This window comes from Perca fluviatilis, chromosome 3 (genome assembly GCF_010015445.1).
Source record: "Perca fluviatilis chromosome 3, GENO_Pfluv_1.0, whole genome shotgun sequence".
Lineage (NCBI taxonomy): Eukaryota > Metazoa > Chordata > Actinopteri > Perciformes > Percidae > Perca > Perca fluviatilis.
This window is the reverse complement of record NC_053114.1, coordinates 16,558,682-16,581,029: the sequence shown is the minus strand read 5'-3', so window position 1 is coordinate 16,581,029 and position 22,348 is coordinate 16,558,682.

Sequence of the window (22,348 nt, the reverse complement as noted above, 5' to 3'; positions counted from 1 at the left end):
CTTAACCTTTTCTGAAAATTATCATTTGAAAAGGTAATGCAGGATTTAAATGTTTTACAAGCCATAATGGCAGACATTCAGAGAAAAAAGTAGCAGTTTTGGAAATAGAAAATCACTTTAATTATTTGTCAGTCCACACAATCCACAAGGTTCGTGTAATTGGCAGTTGAAATTTATCTTACGCGAACCCCTCTTTATACACACAGCACACACATGAAATTCAGGGAGTAGCACAGGGTCCTTGAGCAATGCCCCGTCCTATTATGTAACACAAGGAGTCATTGTCCAACGCGCAGTAGTAGGTGTTGGTAGTTTGAGCAATTGTAGTTTTGTGAATCTGGCTTCTTTCAGTTGCATCACATTTTTGGTATAGAAAATATATCACATCCCATCCATTTAAATATCTTCAACCTATTTTTTTACATTCAGAAAGAACACATGGGAACAGGACACTGCAGAGATTACATCATAATCAACTTGAAAAGTAACAAACAGTAATAAAAGAAGATAAGATAACCAGCAATACAAGAATACAATCAACAATATACTTAATAAGTTAATACTTACTTATATAGTATGTACTTAATATACGTAATAAAAATTAAAACATCAGTTGTATTAAAGTATTAAAAAGCATCAATGTATATTACATAAGAGTATAATCACTCAAACGTGTTGTTTACATACCGAGGGATCACAAGAGTGTTGAGCTTTAGGATCTATTGTTAAAGACTATAAAATCTCAGTATTTACTGTTGGAAGCTGTAGCTGAACTGAGTCACACATTGTTCAAGTTCAAGTGACAAATGAGGATTATATGAGAACTATATCAGTTTATGCCCTTGAAAATGTCTTTTCATGTATTTAAACCCTCTTAATCTCATGTCAAAATGTACACATACAAATTTTTTTGAATTAAAGGTCTCCAGGGATTAATATGAGTTACCCCAGCCTGCCTATGGTCCCCCAGTGGCTAGAAATGGCGATAGGTGTAAACCGAGCCCTGGGTATCCTGCTCTGCCTTTGAGAAAATGAAAGCTCAGATGGGCCGATCTGAAATCTTGCTCATTATGAGCTCATAATATGGCCGATACAAAAATAAAATGGATTATCTGCAGGTGTGTGTGTGTGTGTGTGTGTGTGTGTGGGGGTGTGTGTGTGCAAGCGTGCATGCGTGCACGCATGCTCGCATGCATGCGTTAAATACGTTTTTTTATTGCTGTCGGGTGTAAAGACCATTTCAAACAATATATAAAAAAGCGTATATTGGAAAAAGTTACCAACCCTGCCTTTGATTTTAGTGCTTAAAAAGTAATATTTAATTAGTTAATCAAAACAATCCTGTTTTCTAAATGAGCCATTCACTTTCTTATGGCACTTTGGGAGGGATCACATATCTTCCACAGCATTCTAATATTGTTTCATGCACTGCGTTGCATCTCACTTCTGTCTCTTGACATAATGCATTATTCACTTTGTTCAGGCCAACCTCATTGTATCTCCAGTATCTCTCCAGTTGATTCCAGTGTGGCAAAGAAGTCTACCTTTGGTGATAACCAAGGGAGTTAATGACAACATTCTGCATAATTATGAATCCCGCAACGGGAGGAGATGCCTGCGGCAGAAATTGTTTAAGATCCTCACAAACACAATGCTGTCAAGCTGTCAAAAATACTATTGTTGCAAAAGTAGTGGCATTACTGCATAAAGTATATTGATACAGGCTGCCAACATGCCCACAGATCCCATCCCTTCCCCTCCTGTTTATCCTTAATTCACCATCCTGAATTTGGTGATGCGTTTCTGTGTTGAGTTTCCATATTGTCCACATGTTTTCCTCACAGTGTTTTGTTTTTCTCCTTCCACACACTATATGACAACAGCTAGGATCCATACTCTACACAGCTATATGCCCAGAATCTCCATTGCTTTCTACTCAGTGGACACTATCCCACACCTCTCTGGAACCCTAAAAAAGAATACAGGAAATAAATGTCCCACATCATTGTTAATGCTTAAGGCAGAGTATGCTGCAGTATTTTTTGATAGAAAAGAGGTTCCATTGTTGAAATGTGTTACATCAAGTGCAATTTCAAGCTTTTCTTTGAGCTCTAATGTCTTTTTCATGAGGCTGCATTAGGGCATTTCAGCAAAGACTTAAATAAATGAGACATTCCCCTCTCCTCAGTGTCTGATGCCAAATCTTATGAAATACACCACGAGAAAGAATAAAAGAAGATGATATCATCACAGGCAAACTGAACTCAGGGTACAGCACATGCATGATGCAAGACAGCAACCCATCTTGCCTGGGTAAAAACTGTGTTCTCCCACTTTCTCTTTGAGTGTCATATGCCTATAGTTGACTGGTAGTAATGTTGTCATGGGAGCTATAAATGTCGAGGATGCTCAATGAAACCAGTAGTTATAGTTTAACTATAGTTATATTTAGATTTTGAGAGAACCGCAGCTTTTTTTTTTCTATGTATGTTTTGTATGTGCTGCAAAAGAAATTTGCAAAAAATGCAAAAAGACATTCCTATTATTATTCACAATACATAAAGCCACTAATGTCACATTAAGGTTTTATTGAATGTGGAACTGTGTGAATGTGACTGGTCGTCGTTTCAAAGGAGAATTTGTTCTCAATGGATAAATAAAGGTTAAATAAATAAATAAAATAATTGAGACCCTTAGTAAGATATCGTCTACATTGATGTGTTATTAGCCATATGGCGTTGTGGCTCTAGGGATGCCAATGTCTGTCTTTTGGTCGGGTAACCACTTTGGTCCAGACTGAAATACCTCAACAAATATTGGATGCATTACCATGCATTTTTCTACAGACATTCATGGTCCCTGGAGGATGAATCCAAGTGATCTTTGTTTGCCTCTGACTTTTCCTCTAGCCCCGCCAGCAGGTTTAAAGTTTTCACCTATTCAGTGAAATATATCAACATCTGCTCTATGGATTAGAACCACATTTTGCACAGGCATTTACATGAAAGCTGATGACTTTAGTGGTCCCCTGACTTTCTTGTGCCATCATGAGGGTTTGTGTGATATTTAAGCAATATTTGTTTATTTTTGAATCGATTGCCATGACAATTGGTACTGACATTTGTGTCCCCCTTAATAGGAACTGCAATGACTTTGGTGATTCCTTAACTTTTAATGTAGCGCCATCATCAGGTAAGTTTTTCAATTTGTCCAATGTCTTGCTTTATGAACAAATGTTCAATCAAAAGTAATGACAATCCCATCAGGCCTATGTACTTTGTGTTTAGTGCTAATTAGCAAATGTTAACATGCTAACACACTAAAGATGGTGAACATTATACCTGAACATCAACATGTTAGCATTGTCTGTGAACATATTAGCATGCTCAGGTTGGTATTTAGCCATGCCATGCAAAGCCTCACAGAGCATGGCTGTAGACTCTTTGGGCTCTATCTTGCACTCAGCGCAATTGCCTTTGTACACCGACGCATGTATCGTTCCTATTTTGCACCCGACGCACAGCGGACTTTTCCCTCCACAGACGCACGTCTGTAAATTAGGGAATGTATTTGCGCTCCCGGGGATGGTTCAGCGAAAAGAGGAGGCGCGCAAACGTTCCCTGGTGCTATTTTGCAGTTTCAGAAAACAATTCAGCCACAGACCAGAAAAAACCTGGTCTAAAGTCAGTAGCGCGTTATTCAGATGCTATTTTAGGGGCGCATGCTTGGCCATAATGTAGCGTGTGCACAACGCGCATACACTTTGCTTCGCTCATCTACAAGGACGCAGCAGTTTCCATTTTTGCAAACCATACATAATTAAAAAGAAAAATATTACTGAAAATGCGCTTCAGGTGTTTGGATAGATCAGGAGGCTACAGTACAGTCCTCAAAAGTCGCAGCATTCTTTGTGGCTTGTTGTGTTTTACACAACATTTCCATGAATCATGGATATGTCGATGACATAAATGAGGAAATATTAGAGTGGCAATGCGCGATGCGCTCCTGGTGGACGGAGATGGAGTTGGGGGAGGAGGAAGGGGCACAACAGGAGCAGGTGGTGCGTTTGGAGGCCCACGCTCCATGTCTGCAGCAATCCTCTCCAGACTTGAGGAGATGGGCCCGAGAGGCCATAGCAACATCGCCACCCGGACAAGACGGGCATTTGTTACTTTGCCGCATCTCGGACAGCTCCCGCTGGCGTGCACCAGGCAAATCCGCCGTATAATAGCAATCCGCCATGGAACAAGCGCGCCTGCTCTTAAAGGGAATGTGTGATGACGCTCTGATTGGTTTATTGCACGTTACGCCCAAACCACACCTAGCTACTTCAGACCAAGGGCGCAAGACTCATTTATCCCGCCTGTATAATAGCAACAGCAGATCCGCCCACAAAGCTACTTGCGTTTCACGTTTGATACTTGCGTTTCAGATCGTTAAAATAGGGCCCTTTGTCTTCTTTATTTAAGTCAGATATGAACCCAAAAATTATCATCATAAATTAAATCAGGAAGATGGTAATAATATTATGTTCACTGAGGTGTTTATGCATTTCTACAAGCAGACGCATGGTTTAAGCTAGATTTTCATTATGTTCCATTCGATTTTGACATGTTGTCCCTCTATAAGTCTTCTAATATTTCTCTATTACAAAATCAAGGAACGTCTGGTGATATTTTGTTCCTAAAGCAATGTGTGAAAATGACAATGTGGGAGGACAATGTTATGTGGAGCTTTTATTTTCAGTGTGAAGTATTGTGCACTGATTATGTGCAGCTTGCCCAGGAACTCTAGTCAAGCTGTGTCTTTATTATGTCTATTATTATTATTATTTATTTATTATTTTCACAGTTCTTAGTGGAATTACCTGACAGGGACAAGAAACAAAGCCAGTGGAAAGTTTTTTTTAGAGGTTAGGTTACCAAATTAATGTAGAAATCTTTGAACAGGACAATTGATTGTAGCAGAAAAGATGAACTGCAGAAAGGAATTTTTTTTGTGTATTTCTGACATTACTGTGATTCAGGTGAACAGCACTAGATATGTTGATAAAGAGAAACCATTAACTGTTATAAAATCCATTATATAATTTCAAGTGATAACAGGTGTGAGGGTAATGGGACTGGTAAAGGAAATGTGGCTTCACAGCTCATTTCTTCACTCTAAATGGATACAGCATGCAAACCCAGTCATTCCCTTTGTGCAGAGTAATATTCTGCACTGTAACTGTTGAAAGGAAGATGTACTGCTGGCAAAAGTACAGATCCAAGAATTTAAATTTGGGATTATATAAAGGCAATTCAAAGCAGATAATTTCCCCTTTTCATTCCTTCCGCTGTAGAATGCATAACAAGAAAAGGGACTGCTTGGTGAAGATAGCAGTAGTTCTTGAATCGACAGAGAATATTTCAGAGCTTAATCACATTTCTGGTTGACAAGCAGCCTTCTCCATCAAACCCCACTCACTGCTCAATAACTAAGGAATTTAATGGAAATTCGCAGGCTCTTTTTTTTTTTTTTCAATCAAGTGTTGATTAAACACATAACTGAATAGATTTCTGGCTGTTTTTCTAAGTCTATGCTTACCTCCAAGTTCAAAATGTGGACTCACTGGAGCTATTTAAGAAGAACTTCACACACCGATCCTACTTTTAATACCTGTCAGATATCATTCCAGAGTGACAGCAGCAGAAAATAGGGATTAGTGGGCTTAATTCTTAAAAAAAAAAAAAAGAAGAAATGCCGCACAAACTGGAGTCGGATGAACTTTTCTCTGAAAAGTCTGTCAGCAGAGGATTAGCAAAATACAGCTTGAGTAGAAAATAGAAAAAAATGTTTAATAAACCTATACAAATATAATAAAATATTGGAGGCAAAAGTGAATGTAATATGTGTGTGTAGATGTACCCCTTTCCCCTGAGGGATAGCTGGGAGGATCTCTGAGGCCATAGTCCTCTCTCTGGGTCTTTGTAGCAGGCGCCAACTCCAAACTGACTGACCGAGTGAGATAAGGCGCTCAAAATCCCTACCATTCCTTTGATCTATGGCTATTGGTATTCTAAGTTCGTCCCTCATTTCCACCTTTGGAAAAGTAGAATTGTCGCGCCACTTTAATGTGGTGCTCTCCCTATCTGACATCAACCTCAGGCACAAGAAAGAGAAGACTGACAGCGCTATGTGGAAAGAGATGGAGGGAGAGGGGGCTTTATTAATGTGATAACGCCTAACCATTTCTTTTCCAAAGCCTTGGAATGTCACTCAGTGATTTGTGTGCTTTATACCGAGGATGTGTTTCTCACATTATGGACCCCAGGAGGAGTATTATTGCCAGGGTGACAACTAATGGGGATATCACTAAACAAAAACAAAAAAAAACATCATATTTTGCATCAGACTAAGCTTTGCTGAGTGTAATATAAGTTGTACCAATGAAGAGTGGTTTCACCACAAATACACAAAAAATCCATAGAGATCATTCAGACTGATAACAGTTTGTTAGATTGCTAATTTACATTCTTAGTCCTTGAGAATGATGAAGTTCGGTTGCTGATGGACGAAGAAGGAGAGCAAAGGGAAATAATCAAATGCTAATTTTCACACAAGGCACCCAAGGGACATAACTGATACAGGCCTGGATGCATTTGGCTTTAGAAATTAATTCCCTGCAAGATGTCTTGTTTTATATTTGTGGCGCATTGACACAGATTTATCAGCAGCAAAGAAAACTGGGACTGAGGGAGTTTGTGTCAGAAAAGTGTGTTTGACAGGGTACAGATGCTCCAGTTAGACTGAGACTGAGCAAGATGTGATCAACAGTATCTGTGACTATTAGTTATGTTATTTATTGTGTCATGCACATTCAAGTGCCCAGCCCACATGGACCTGTAAGACACCAACAATACAGTTGCAGTGGTGAAACATTTTGTCAGACAAGAAAGAAAGATCTCTGTCTTCTGTCCCAGGTTCAACAAAAAAAAATCTGTCACAAAACAAAAGTTCCCTTCCTGAGATGATATAATGCACTATCCAGAAGAACTCATCCTAATGGACATTTTACTAAAAGGTGTAGCCCCTAATTCAGTGCTTCTCAACGGGGGTGGTACAGCAATATTGTGGAAAGGGGGCGTTAAGGTGCCTTTGGGGGGCATTTATATTAAAGCGAGTTTACACCAAAGGTTCACAACAATACAAGTTTACACTTTAAACTACTTGCAAAAAACAGTGGTCTGCAACATTAAAACCTGCCAGTTTACGCCCCTGCGACTGGACGAGACGGTGGATCGTAACTCTTGTTCTCTTTAGTGTTTCTTTAGGCTTTGTGTGGTGCACCTCCATGCTGCCTTCATGGGAACGGGACGTCAGAGTATCATCTATAAACTCCGTACTGCAGCGTTATAATTCGGTCTTGTCCTGAACTTTATAGTCTATATTAAACAAAAACATTGCTTATCTTTTGATAACAATAGTAACAACAATAATAATGATGTTAATTATCATAACAATAATAGGACCTAATCATTAATATTCAGGGCAATTAGCCTACATCTTATTTGATGGGCGGTAAGGGACCTGGATAATGGATAGGAGGGTCCCAAAAAGGTTGAAAATCACTGCCCTGAATCATCATTTATCATCATCATCATCATTAGGATCTGCAGCTTTGGCTCTTTGTTTTTCCCTCTATATTACCTGCCCCTCTTGTTCTGTGTCTTGTCTCCCCTGTCTGTGCCAGTGAGAGAGAGGCTGGGCGTGGCCAATCTTGTTCCACTCACCTGCCTGCTCAATCAACCACCTGCAAGTCTTCAGCATTGATTGCCACCTCCTCCTGCTGCAGTATATTGCTGCGTTCATGCCACCTCGGAATAACAGGCACCGCCCCCCTGGTTACGTTGTTTTTCCGACTGGCAGCGTTCACATGGTCGGGATGAGCGTTCTTCTTCTTCTGTTATATTGGCGTTTGACATAACAACTTTTTTGCATGACTGCCACCAACGGTTGGCCGTAGCCTAGAGCATCAGGTGTGTGAAAACATGGAGGCCACAATAACAAAAGATTTGCTGCTGTTTTCTTATGCGAGCATCCAAACAGCACATCGCCAGGTGTTTGTTTGTGTTATCTGCAGGACAACGAACGGGAAAAGACACGGATAATGTGTTTTTTTTTTTATACATAGGCCTATTTATGAATAATTTGAAACATGTTATGTCTGTGTATGTTTCTTGGCAAGGCAAGGCAAGGCAGCTTTATTTGTATAGCACATTTCAGCAACAGGGCAATTCAAAGTGCTTTACATAAAACATTAAAGAGCAGTAAGAAAACAATTTAAAACAATTTAAAAACATTAATAAACAAATTAAAAACATTAAAAGACAAGAATAAAATTGATAGTGCAGTATAAGAATAAAAGTTACAGTGCAGTATAAGAAATTAAAGTTAATAAAATAGATTATTTAAAGAAAAGCAACATCAAAAAGATAGGTCTTTAGCTTAGATTTAAAAGAACTGAGAGTTGGAGCGGACCTACAGGTTTCTGGGAGTTTGTTCCAAATATGTGGAGCATAAAAACTGAACGCTGCTTCCCCCTGTTTGGTTCTGACTCTGGGGACAACAAGTAGACCTGTCCCAGACGACCTGAGAGGTCTGGGTGGGTCATAATGTAGTAGCAGATCAGAAATGTATTTTGGCCCTAAACCGTTTAGTGATTTATAAACCAGTAAAAGTATTTTGAAATCAATTCTTTGAGGCACTGGAAGCCAGTGTAGAGACTTCAGTACTGGAGTGGTGTGATCCACTTTCTTGGTTTTAGTGAGGACTCGAGCAGCAGTGTTCTGAATCAGCTGGCATTGGCATTGGCAGAGGCATTTGTCCACAATAAACAGTTTATTGTCATTGAAATATGTTCAGTGAACCAAAGTCGCCTACATCAAACGTCAGTTGTCAACAACACGTCACCAACTTTTATCAAAATCCAGCCCGAGTTTCCCACCTCTGATTCCCACAGGAAGTTACGTGAATGGTGACGTTTTCACTCGGAAAAACGTTTTTCCGATGTCCATGAACGCACGGTATAACCTGAGCCCTTTCCCAATTTCCAGTTTGTGCATCCTCGATTCCTCTCCTCGTGTCTTAGTCCGGCCCACAGGAGATCCGAGCCGAGGAGTCAAGGATGAGCCTCGAGGATCGAGGAGGTACAAATTTGGGAATTGGGAAATGCCCTGGTCTCACTCTCCGCTCCTCGCCAGTTTGTTGTTGAAACCTCAGTGGTAGTCTCACATTGCCAGACCTTCCTTGCCAGACGGAGCAATCCCAGAAGTGGAATGTCGTGGACGTGGACTACCTCAGTGCTAACTACTCAGCCGACTAGCATTTTTGTATCCTGCTTGTTTGAATTTTGCTCATTGCCTTTTTTTCCTGTTTTGACTGACCTTTTGTCTTTTGTTCCCTCTAGCCGTGCAACACTCGTCTGCTCATCTGCCACTCTCAGCCTCATCTTTGTTCACCACATTTCTCACTCGGATGCCCCCTTCACTAACCATGGACAGCGGCTCCCTGCCTCCACGCCCTGTTCACCAATTTTTCACCTTTTTGCATATTTTGCTTGTTTTTTTGTGAATAAATTTTTGCTTGTTGAACTCCTCCTTGTGTCTGCATTGTGGGTTCTGTTCTGGTTTTAAGCATATGCTTAACACATTATGTAATAAGGGAGATGTGTAAACCTGCCTCTTTCTAAGTGAGTTATAAACAAAGCTTCAGTTGAATATCTCTACATTTCTGCAGGTCAGCAAAAGCAACGTATTGGTTTGCATGTAACCAACAGCCCTTTGGCAAGTGATGCCCTCCTCAAAGGAACTGACTGAGTCACAGACGCTCAGATTAAGATTCCTCACAGAGATGAGTCCGTCTGTCCGACATTTGATTGATCTGAGTGTCCAGAGTGCGCCGAGAGCACAGCTTCTTTTATCTTTCACTTTATCGGCTCTCTCAAGGTTATAAAAGATTCATGTGCTGTAGCTTCCAGTGTTTTTAAATTGACTTTAAAAAAGTAGAGCATTGTCTCACAGCATTGCATAGAGACACCAAGAGCGAACAGTGGTGTGTTGATTTTATAAATATTTTCTAAGCGCCTGAAGAAAGTTCTGTTTAACCAGATAACAAAGTGAAAGCTGGGCGATGAGTAAGGAAAACAAGCTATTTAAACCAAAGTATCCAAGAAGCAATCTCACAAAAGAATCTACCCCGACACCTTCTGCTCTTACTTAAAATGAGTGCAAACAAACTCACCAGTTGTGACTGTTGACTGTATTTCTCAGCATCTCCAGTGCCGCTAACCATACAGATTCAGAGATTAAGAGTTTTAATCATACATTTAAATCTGGAATTAAATGTGATGATATATTTTGTGAAAAATAAATGTTGTTTTACTTGTATGATAATAAAAATGTCAATAGAAAGCAGCTCACAAAGGTAATACTTTATTATAATATCACAATCACAGCTCTTTTGATATGCAGTCATTTATACCAAGGCTAAATTCAACAACACTAATGTGACATAGCTGTCAACCCAACTAACACGAATATGATTTCTTGCTTTTGTTTAACACGTGAAAACTTTTGTTATTTATTACTCTAATACTTCTGGCAATTATCATAGAGCGGCTCATTTTTAAAGAGGTTGTAGAACTGCTGAAGCAGGCAGCTCTTCCTGACGGCCGAATGAAAGCTCAGCTTTTCCAGTTGCAATCCATCACTGAGCTCAAGCGTACAAATTTGAGTGTTGCACTTTTTACTGGATGCATATGTTGTATCATCCAGTTTCACCGAAAGGAAACCTGTCATGATTTGTTTTAAGAGCTAATCTGGAGTCAGCAAAGACAACTTGTGGCATAGGCCTCAGCACTAAAATATATAATAATCTGAGAAAGAGAGAAGCCAGTGGGGGTTTTGCACATTAAAACAGCTACAGTTCTTCTGATAATCTCATGATGAAAGAGCTTTTGGTTCCCAGTTTAAAGGTGAACTTCACCATTTTTGCACATAGTCTGTTTGCAGGAGGTTAGATGGCTAGAAAGAAGTGAACTTACTTACCAGACCTCTGTAGCCCGCTCCTCATCTCTGACAAAAAACAGACGATATCTCCGGTTCTGCTGCATCGATTTTCATCATTGGTCTATAGTGAGTCCGACAATGGTACAGTGGTACAATGCTAAATCGGCTGAGTACTCTTTTAATACTTATATTTTGGGAAATGCACTTTTTTGCTTCTCTCATTATTTTTTGCCAAAAGGTAGATGAGAAGCTCCTACCACTCTTTACATATTTGTCCAAGGCTTTATATTAAGCTACAGCCAGCAGCTGGCAAGCTTAGCTTACCATAGAGACCGGAAGCAAGGGGGAAACTGCTAGCCTGACTCTATCCAACGGCAACAAAACCTCTAAAGCTTACAAATTGGCATTCATCTCATTTGTTTAATTTTTTCATGATAGGCTAAGACGACTGGCTGCCATGTCTAGAAACATATTTAATGGACAAAGGCATTGATTTTCTCATGACAAGCAAACATTGAGTCGATGTCTGCTTATTGCTCACATGTGTTTGTTCAGGGCTATAAACAATAAAGACAGTTGATTAATTTATAGTTACATTTTTTTTTCTGGCAGGGGCAGCAATTCTCCAGCAGTGAGAAAACAATAAGTGCTCATAGATTTCTCAACCACCAGCTGCCTGTGCCTTTACCTCCTACAGACGAGAAGTCAAAAGACAGCAAGAGGTAAGGAAAATACACTGGGAGAGAATGGGAGAGTAGCGCTCTACCGTGTTGGCAAATCAGCGCTGCCATTGTTACAGCTTTGCAAACACTAAGAAAAAAAGAATGTTAATAGAAATGGTTTCAGGACAGAATAAGCTTTTCAGACAGCTGATAATGAAATCTGCTGTTCCTATATAGTGTTCATCTTAAGTGCACTGTAATTTTCTATGAGAAGCTGCTTATGCCAAAATTGAATACTTGACTTACACATACATATATACTGGTACAAAGCACTTGCACATACACGCATATACCTACATACGCATGCACGTACATATATACATACATACACATGCATGCCAGCAGGCAAATGCATACATACTCATACTCACACTCATATACCCACATACTCATACACATTCTCACGTTATGCATGCAAGCATGTGTATGTATGTACATATGTGCATGCATTCATATGTATGTACAGTATATGCTTGGGATTATGCATGTACTGTATGTGCAAGTATTTAATTAAAGGTGTATACGTATGTGCAAGTCGAGTATTCAATTTTAGCCTAGGCAGCTTAGCTTTGTCATGATGCAAAAACAACCCATTACAGTTGTTTACTGTTAAATTCTTGAAAATGGGAAATTTTTCTTAAGATGACAATTGCCACAGATAATTACAGTAAAAACAGCTTGTTGATAACAAAGCACTGCCTGCTAAAAAGAAAGCAACACATCACATTCACTGGGGTATCTCCCCATTAAAATATATAATAATCTGAGAAAGAGAGAAGCCAGTGGGGGTTTTGCACATTAAAACAGCTACAGTTCTTCTGATAATCTCAAGGTGATACTTTGGTAATTGAGGTAGGTAGTGCAGTTGGTTGATAGGGGGAACTACAACCCATGGCTCATTGTCACCAAGCCCCACCCTCCCTCACACACCAGTCGATACATACCGGTGACCTGGACGACACACACAGCTACTTGAATCAGTCATGTATATGCATATAACCCTTTCCTCTAGTGTTTTTCGTTTGCAGTAGAAGGGGAATTAGCTTTTGGTTCCCAGTTTAAAGGTGAACTCCACCATTTTTACACATAGTCTGTTTGCAGGAGGTTAGGTGGTTAGAAAGAAGTGAACTTACTTACCAGAGGTCTGTAGCTCGCTGCTAAAAAGAAAGCAACACATCACATTCACTGGGGTATCTCCCCATTAAAATGTCTGGTGTGAAATTGCATAACAATATATGACAGATAACAACTTTGCTCTGTCAATCCTGAGCTGTAAAGGCTTAAACAATATGCATTGTCTCATAATCTCCTAATATAGGCCTTACCTTGTAAATCTAAGTGAGCAGACCATTTTCCTATAAGAGGAGAACTGATGAGTACAAGTGAAAAAGGAGAGCAGCTCTATGAAGCTTCTTACAGCATAATAGAAATTATGCAAATGAGGTACAGACTTTAGGGACACAGGGAGACTTTGTGAACATTACAAAAGTTATTAATACCAGATAAATTATAGTTTCATTTATCTCCACAACTTCTCTCTTTTACTGCAGTCATTTATGAAACTTGTTTTCCTCAGGAGACTGAGGACATGGTGCTTCTTTCTGAGAGGAACAAGTAGATGCCTACGTGAATGTCAATCATGTTACTATGGCTGCTGCTGCTGCTGTGACAAAGAAATAAGAGCTAGTGAAGGCCATTACAGTGGAGGATAAAGACTGAAAATAAGCCATGCTAGTGTAAGATGTATTTTATTAAGTAGTTTATTCAGATAGTTTGCATTAAGGTTGGCTGCATGATACACTGTAGGTCAGTGAAGTAATGTATCACATTTATCGCAGTGTTCTGTTGTTCTACTTTTGATGCAGATATTTAAGTGGATCAAGTTACATAGAAGACGCTGCTCCCATGCTCTTTCTTTACATTAAACTATATTTAGATCAGTAACAATCAAGTTTACTGATAATGCTAAAAGTAAGCAACATTAAACTGGTGACAGCGGGTTTGTGGACTGCTAATTTTTGCAGAGTGCTGTGCATTCAGATTTTTAGCAGGTATAATGTTTAACATGTTCACCATCTTAGTAAGTGTTAATAAAATTCATTTTCTAATTAGAACTAAACATGAAGTTTAGCTGAGGCTTATACTGTATGAATGAAATTAGTTTTGTAGGTATTTGGTCAAAACCAAAATAATGGACATTATAAAAAACTTTGACCTGATGGTGACACTAGAGTTATTACAATTCATCCTGAGGTGAACATGAAAATCCGTCAGATAGTTGTCCAGAGGCTCACCAGAGTCAGTAGGTGCATCATCTGAGAACCATGAATGTCTGTACAAAGTGCTGTGCCTATCCATTTAGTAGATTTCACTGGATAAGTAACCTGGGAGCTGAGAAGCCGTGATTGGAAACTGTTTGGAAAAGAGCTAGCACTTTCAAACAGTACTTGGCAGGTGATTGGATGAACCATCTGTCTATCAAACTCTTACATCAAGGAAAAGTCTCCAGTGCCATTCTTTGCACTTTTTTCAATGAAGAAATACTCTGCAGGTATGACATAACTGATGCTATTGCAGCATCTAACGCCAAGGTCCACATTGGCAATAAGTGTTGCATTATGCTTTTGTGTGCTAACCTCTGGGTCTGACTAAGCATCCAAGGATTGTTTTTTTTATACCCAAAATAAAAATCAATCAATCAATCAATCAATCAATCAATCAATCAATACTCTAACCTCGTTAGGAGAAGCCAACATTGTTATGAACGAACAGTCGTCCTCTGTTTCGTCACCCACACCTAAAACCATTCCCCTAGCTGCCAGTAGCTCCTTACAGGACGTTGATTGGCTGGACACAAACCCATTACTAGGCTAGATGGATTTGCGTGTGATCTTGTGATATTGCGTTAATCCAGCTGCTGTGTAAGGTAAACCTGCTGGTGGAGCTAAATGAAAGTCAAAGGAACACCAAAGTCATTAGGATTCACCCTCTAAGCACCATGGAATTCATGTATTAAATTTCATGACAGGCCATCCAATAGCTGTTGCAACATTTCACTAAAAATCTGAAATTGTCAACCTCATGGTGGCGCTAAGGAAAGGGAAAGAAATCAATAGGCTGCAGCTGTCTTTCTGTACAGAATTTCATGGCAATCCATCCAATAATTGTTGAGACATTTCAGTCTGGACCAAAGAGGTCGACTGACTGATCAACTGACATTGCCATTCATAGAGCCTCTGCGATAGCTTGGCTAGAAACATTACAGTAACTACATATCTGCAGAAACCACTTGCTCTATGAAAACATGCCTCATCTGCTGCAATCTCCCTAATTCCACCATACTGTACAGATTATCAGATCTGTGTCAAATGCTCCTCCACCTTATTATAAACATGAGGACACTGCTGCAGATTAGCACTCTGCAAATATGTAATTATACATCATCCACCGTGTTGAAATAGGATTAGGCACAAGCAGGGATGTTTTAAAGTGAATGTGTGTGTGAGAGAGATACTGCGTATATAGACAAAGAGAGATATGGTTGTAGGATGTAGTGACAGAGTGTAAATGTGGTCTGTAGGTATGATTGTATGTGCACAACAACACTGTCGACTGAAAGAATCTCAGGAAGGGGAACAAAAGCAAACAGTAGAAAGCTAAGAGGTAGGAGTGTATTTGAAAAGGATAAAGCAGAACATGAACAGAAAAAATCTTCCCTTGTTATGCGAACCAGATCTCACATTGATAACATAAAGAAATCTTATCCTACAGCAGATGAAACACAAGCACGGAAGATCAAGATCAATCGGGTCTTTTTAAAGAAGTCAGAATATTATTTTTCACGTAGTTTGTTTTGAAATTTGAATGCCAGTGGACAAAAAAAAAACTAGAAGGAGACAGGAAAGGATAGAAGAGCAGAGAGTCTGCACAGTAACATCTGACTGCTCTAGTTGAGCAGAATGGAGAGGCCTCATTAAATTTTAATTGCAGTGCGATGCTGAGTGCATTGCCATCTACATCAAGATGCATGTGACCTTCTTTTTTTCTCTTTTTACTTCTACCAAATGTGAGTGTGTACAATCTCGTCCGCTCTCTTGTCAGCTTAGCAGCCTTGTGATTAAATAAAAGGATGCTGGAGAAAACACGGCCTCAGTTCATTTTCACCATTTAGATTTAAAAAAATAATAAATAGAAAAACACTCAAAGCTACTTAGTATCCCACAATTATAATCTGCATTTGTGGATAAGAATTTATTTTGCGTGGAAGCTGTTGCACATTAGCCTGGCTCCTCCCTCCTACGTCCGCTCAATTTTTATTTTCCTTCAGCACTACGTCTGGGTTTGCGGTATATTCTTGGGTTTTCTCCGGCCAAATCTTTACCGGACCAATCAGCGAACAAAGGGAGTGGCTGAGAATGATGACGTTGCAGTCATGCGCTAGTTTGAGTTGTAGTTCCGTAATGGCGGCGGAGAAAGATGCGACTCTGCCGAATATCACAGAAGTTAAAGCCCGAGCAAGAACAATCTTTGCTGAGTTTTGTTGGTGGCCATGATGTTGTAGCCCCCACAGGGTTCGGAACAAGTTTGATTTCCCAGCTCGCTCCGTTAGTGGTGAAGGAGTTGGCTAAGGCGAACGCTAGCGATGCTAAGCCGATAGTTGTCGTCTACGTCACAACCAAACGTTAGCGATTGGTTATGGCAGACCCAGAGTGACTCTGGGCAGATCCAATAGTTTTAAACTTCAACAGAGTACCCGCCTTCAAAGAAGTTAACACTTGTCAATAGAGAGTGGCCAGACTCTGTATAAATAAAAAGTACGAGAGTCTGGCAGGACCAGGCTAGTTGCACATATGTTAGGTATAAGACTATCTTGCAGTAAATTACAAAAATAAACAAATACACGATCAATCTGCTTGAGACAAGAAAAGAAATATGTGTAGCTACATTAATATGTGAAACATTACACCCAAGATCCTTACAAAAGAGTTTCCTTTTATTCAGAATTTCAATATAAACAATGTAGTGTACCACTATAAGTGTACATACACAATAAACACCATGATGCTCTAACAATAAAGATCACACTCCAGCATCAAGAATAAAATCTGAGTCACACTGTTATTCGCAGCAGGAAGCAGCCTGTTCAGTATGCATGCTGGAGGAGATTAGTGTGTGTTTATCGCCTTCCTGTCCTGCATGAGTGTTGCATTACAGGGTATTGTCTCCAAACTGCCAGAATCAATTAATATGAATAATGAATGCTGACTGACGCTGAGTGCTCATTTTGTTACAAATTGAGCCTATTCCTATTGTTTTCACACATGCAGAGAGGTTTAGTTTTTGCAGGAGGTACAAGAAGCTCATTATTTTAGGGATACAAATAAAATATTCTTCAGCAAGGTAAAGGCACCTCATGGGCTCAACAAGCCTCACACCACAAACTCACACACTCCGATAACTAAACATGAACTATTCTGGCTCTCAAAAAGGATCTAATTCCTCTCATCTCCTCAAATCTCATCTCACGTGTGGACTGACACCACTGAGTGAATTCAAGAGACATCAGTGGCATTATTCACCTCACCCTACTAAGATCACTTTACACATTTTAGCAACCACAGCTGGGGGAGCCACACATGTTAGCCAGGTCACTCTTTATAGCTTGTTTTAACGTGCTGATTTCCTGCTCCGTGTACAGTAAGACCACAAATGTGAAATAAGCTTATCCAATCTATTATTAACAAGGATTAAGTAAGTCATAAAGTAAGTGAATTAAACTAGTTTATTACTGCAAGTGGAAAAGAACTCCATCCAAAGATTACCAAGATTTTAAACAAATCATTTTATGTAATGAATTAAGTAAAACAAAAAAAGCTGAGACTAAGTAAAGAGAGTTTACAGCCATGCTACCAGCTCTGGTAGGCTCCACTTACAGCAGTGCTTTGAGCTAAATGCTAATAGCAGAATCCTAAGATGCTCACAATGACAATGCAAACAGGCTGACGTTAAGCAGGTATAATGTTTACTCTGTACCGTACCGCTGAAGCTGATGGGGATGTCACTATAGTTTTGCAGGTATTTTTTCATAAACCAAAGTATTAGACAAATAGAAATTTATACCTGATGGTGGCGCTTGATGAAAAGTCAGAGGATAATCAAAGTCATTAGGAGTCATCATCTGGAAAACCACCAACATTGTGTGCTAATTCATCTAACAGATGTTCCACTGGATTAGATGAATCTTACTATCACTATAGCGGAAAAGTCAGGGGATCACACAAGTCAGTAGGCGTCATCCTCTGAGGACCATGAATGTCTGCACACAGTTTGATATCAATCCATCCTATAGTTGTAGAGATACAGTATGTGGTGGACTGCCTGATAGAGCCATGCAGCTAACATGGAAAAAAAAGGTACCTGCTTATCAGTCCCATCTGAACACTGGTGCTCCACCCAGTGTAAGAATGAGGCTTTACATGTGAACCAATTAGTGTATAATACTGTCTGTGCACATATCAATAGTACTCTTTACAAACAAAATGAGCTATAATGCATGCTTAACACGCTTCCTTATGTGTTGCTATGGCGATCATCGAAGCAGCATGGATGCATCAATGTTGCATGTGTCACACACAGTGGAAAGGGTTATAAACAATTAACTGCAATTGATATTAGTTGTCAGTATCATGGTATTGGTTGTTTTGTTGTGAATAATTGACATTCAAGGCGTCGACCCTTGACCCTGTGAGAGGTGCAAAAATAAAATGATTTAATTTGAGAAAAAACAAATTAAAAGTTACATGCAGTTAAGGTTTGTTGTTACACTTCAACAGATTTAACTAACTACTTCATAATGCTCACCTTCAGAATTCTAATAAATTAATTTCGTAACTGGATCTTTTTGGACGAACCTACATACTATCGTAAAATGCATCAAATGACAGCAATTATTCATTCAATTTATTCAATTCTATTCATTTTTAAAACACAAAGAAAAATTAAATGTGCAACACATTCATATGACACAGACTTTCAGATGCAGATAAATGGTAGTAGAGAAAAATAGTATATTTTGGCCTTTGACTAAAAGGGTTGATATGCAATTTGTGCCAAATTACTAGTACTACAGCGAGTGGTGAAAACTGCTCAAAAAATCGTTGGCACATCACTCCCGGCCATCACTAACCTTCATCACCCACGGTGTCTGCGACGTGCACACAATATCATCGAGGTCCACACACACTCCAGTCGTGGACTGTTCTCCATCCTCCCGTCTGGGAGACGCTACAAGAGCCTTCGGAAACAGGAGGCTCAGAAACAGCTTTTTTCACAACACCATAACGCTGCTCAACACCAAGACCCAACACCAGCCCCTGCTCCTGCGCCAACCCGCTCCGCCCCCTCTTCTTTTGTACATGGACTATGGACTGTCTGACTACCTCTGATCACTATGCACTTTATTAATGCACCTTAACAATGCACTATATATGGACTATGGACTGTCTGATTTCTCAGAACTCTATGCACTTTATTTGCTAATGCACTTTAATAATGGACTAACATGATCATACTGCATTCTGTGTTTTATGTCTTTTTAAGCACTGCTATAAAGAAAAAGCACTTTTAATGATTGCACTACAGGTTAGATGTTAAACTGCATTTCGTTGTACTGGTTGTCCTTACTTGTGCAATGACAATAAAGTTGAATCTGATCTAGTATCGTGGTTAAACATGTGAACTACACTGTTACATTTGAATTCATTAGATGGCGTTTGTTTTTGGAGCTCTGCAGGTTATAGCTAAATCGATCTATTAGCATTTCCATTATTGACTTTTATCTCAATGAGTCGCTGATTAATTGTACCCAACAGCAAGCTGAACCAGGGGCTCCACATAGTATGAGGTGTATCAGGGTGCATATGAAAATGTTACAATTGAGATTGAGAAATAGTCTTGCGCATCAGTAATGCTCTCTGCGTATTTCTCTGTCCTAATGTAGCTTTTTGACACTAAAACGTTTTATTGTGCTTTATATAGTGAATAAGTCTGTCTTGACAGTGCAGCTGTTGTTTTAAACCTTCAGTCTAATCAAGTCTGTTCAGGTTTTGTTTTTAAATTTTCAGGGAGCTTCTGGTGGGAGATGAGTTAATTATAACTGACAACTAAGTAACATTATGAGAAAGATTTAATGCAAAATCTGCCCATGTGTGAGCACTTAAGTTGGCGGATACCACAGGCGGAAAGTGCTGCCATGTGGAGAAAAGTGGAAGAGCTTGATTATTTCCACAGCAACTGTTTCTCCCTGCCATCACTGTGCCATGAAAACAATGTGTTCACTTTTAAGTTGTAGAGGTTTTGTGATAATCTAAAATAGCTGAAGGTGCTGAATTGCGTTTAGCAGTGAAATAAAAATAGAGATTTTAATACATTAATTATCTTTACACGTGCTTTTAGTTTTTGCAATGAGGCTTATTGTCAGCAATTTCTATGGTAGTTTAATCCACAATGTTAAACTTCAATCAACGACAGATATTATCCATCTCCAATATTTCCAAAAGATGCTCAACATGGCCTGTTGATGCCATCTCTTCTTAACAAATACCACCCTCTAGTGGTACATGACCTCTTTCACAAGCACACTTTCTACAAGCCTTCAGTACAGTTTTCTTCAGATCGTCCTTCATTTCTGTCACATATGATATGCACCATTACATTTACACCTGTTGCCCTTGTCATATTTTTGTTTCACCAATATAAAACAACCTTGTCAGATTCTCAGGGACTGAAAATGATTTGTTAAACTGTATTCTGGGTTTTGAAAGTGATTAACAGTTTGAAGAAAACTTTTAATCTTCAACTAGGTCTAGAGAATAAAGGCCCTGTGCACTCATGCACAGATTTGTTCACTTAGACTCCTGCTCCGGTTGAAATAGGCCATTTTTGACTCGGCATGAAAAGCACAGATGTCACTAACATCATTAACGATGGCTCTGTGGAGTTCAAGCGTCCCAGTTAGCCGTAGAACCTTTATTTAATTAAATAAACTCATAAGACCAAGATTTCTTTTGCAGTAGAGACTAGTACGGCAAATAAAATGAAGGAAAAAAACACCTAGCCAGATAAACAAAGACATATACAGTTAAGAGACAGACATCACAGAACAGATTCAAAGTCATCACATGACATGACAAATCCAGGATCCTTTATATCATTTACACATGTGCTTCTTCTGTCAGATGTTAAAATGTCTTCTGTGAAAAAGGCCTATAAGGTAAAGCTATGGTGGAGTTACACAAGGTCATCAAACTTAATATAGCCTACCAATAAGAATATAAAAAGTGCAACAGGAGAGGGATGTCAATGAAACTCACACAGTCCCGAGAAGAGATCTAATTCAGCAAAATAAGTGAATACACCTGTTGGGGTGTACCATGGGTGTGCAGGGCCTTTGAATGCAAACTAACCAAACAGAGAATACAGTGCACAAGTCCATATTCTTTTCAGGATTAGAAGTTTTATATTTTAATGATTTAAGGGTCTCATATTCCATTTGTGTCTAATGTTTTGGGTAAGAGACACTTAAAGTAGCTCTGCATCAAAATGGTGCATACGTGGCTGGCACAGAACAACTTTTGGTCAGTCATCTTTATCTGTAAAAGGTTGCAATTATGTAATGTCTAATGGAAAAAAACAAGTTTTCAGTATAAAAGTAAAATGGTGGTTTAACCGACAACAGATGTAAACAAAGAATGACTTATAAATGGAGTCACTTGTCACATACATGTCTACATATTCATATATACTCTCACTGATACACACACACTCTCACACACCTATATGATAATGTATAATACACATACATTTTTATCCTGAATCAGTTTTATCCACTTAATAATAATAATAATAATAATAATAATAATAATTATACATTTATTTGTATGGCACCTTTCATACAGAAAATGCACTTATGGCATATAGTATGGCATTATAAACAAAACACAGTAGAGTTGCTGCTTGCTTCTCCCTGTGCTTATCCGCGTTGTCCCTGTTTAATAAACTAGCAAATAAAAATAAATATTACATATACCATCCACACAGGAGACACAAGCGGCATGATCTAAACACCACAGTATCAAACATCGAACCTTGGGAAGTCACAAAATATTCTAAATGTAAAGTACATTATTTATCTAAATAACTTGTATGTATTGGATGTATTTCCAATATAGTGAATCTTATTGTTCCACTGGGCAGCTTGCATTCACAAATCAGAGGGCCAAAAGTAGGAACAGCAACTGCTGCAGATTAAAAAACACACAATTTGATAGAGAAGTGGCTGATGCCTCAGTAGAATTTGCTTGAAAGATCCGATAAAATGATTTCCCATGCCGGCCTATCCTGAAATACACGTCTTAAGATTCTGTCTTAAACAAGTTGTTTTGCTAGATGAAGATCTAAATTCAAAGTCAGACAGCCGAGAATCCTCAACAGAGACCTCGTGCATAGAGAATCAGAAGATTTTTCTCAAACAGAATTATAAAAAACACGTCTCCATAAAGTCTGTATGTACAGGCGCTA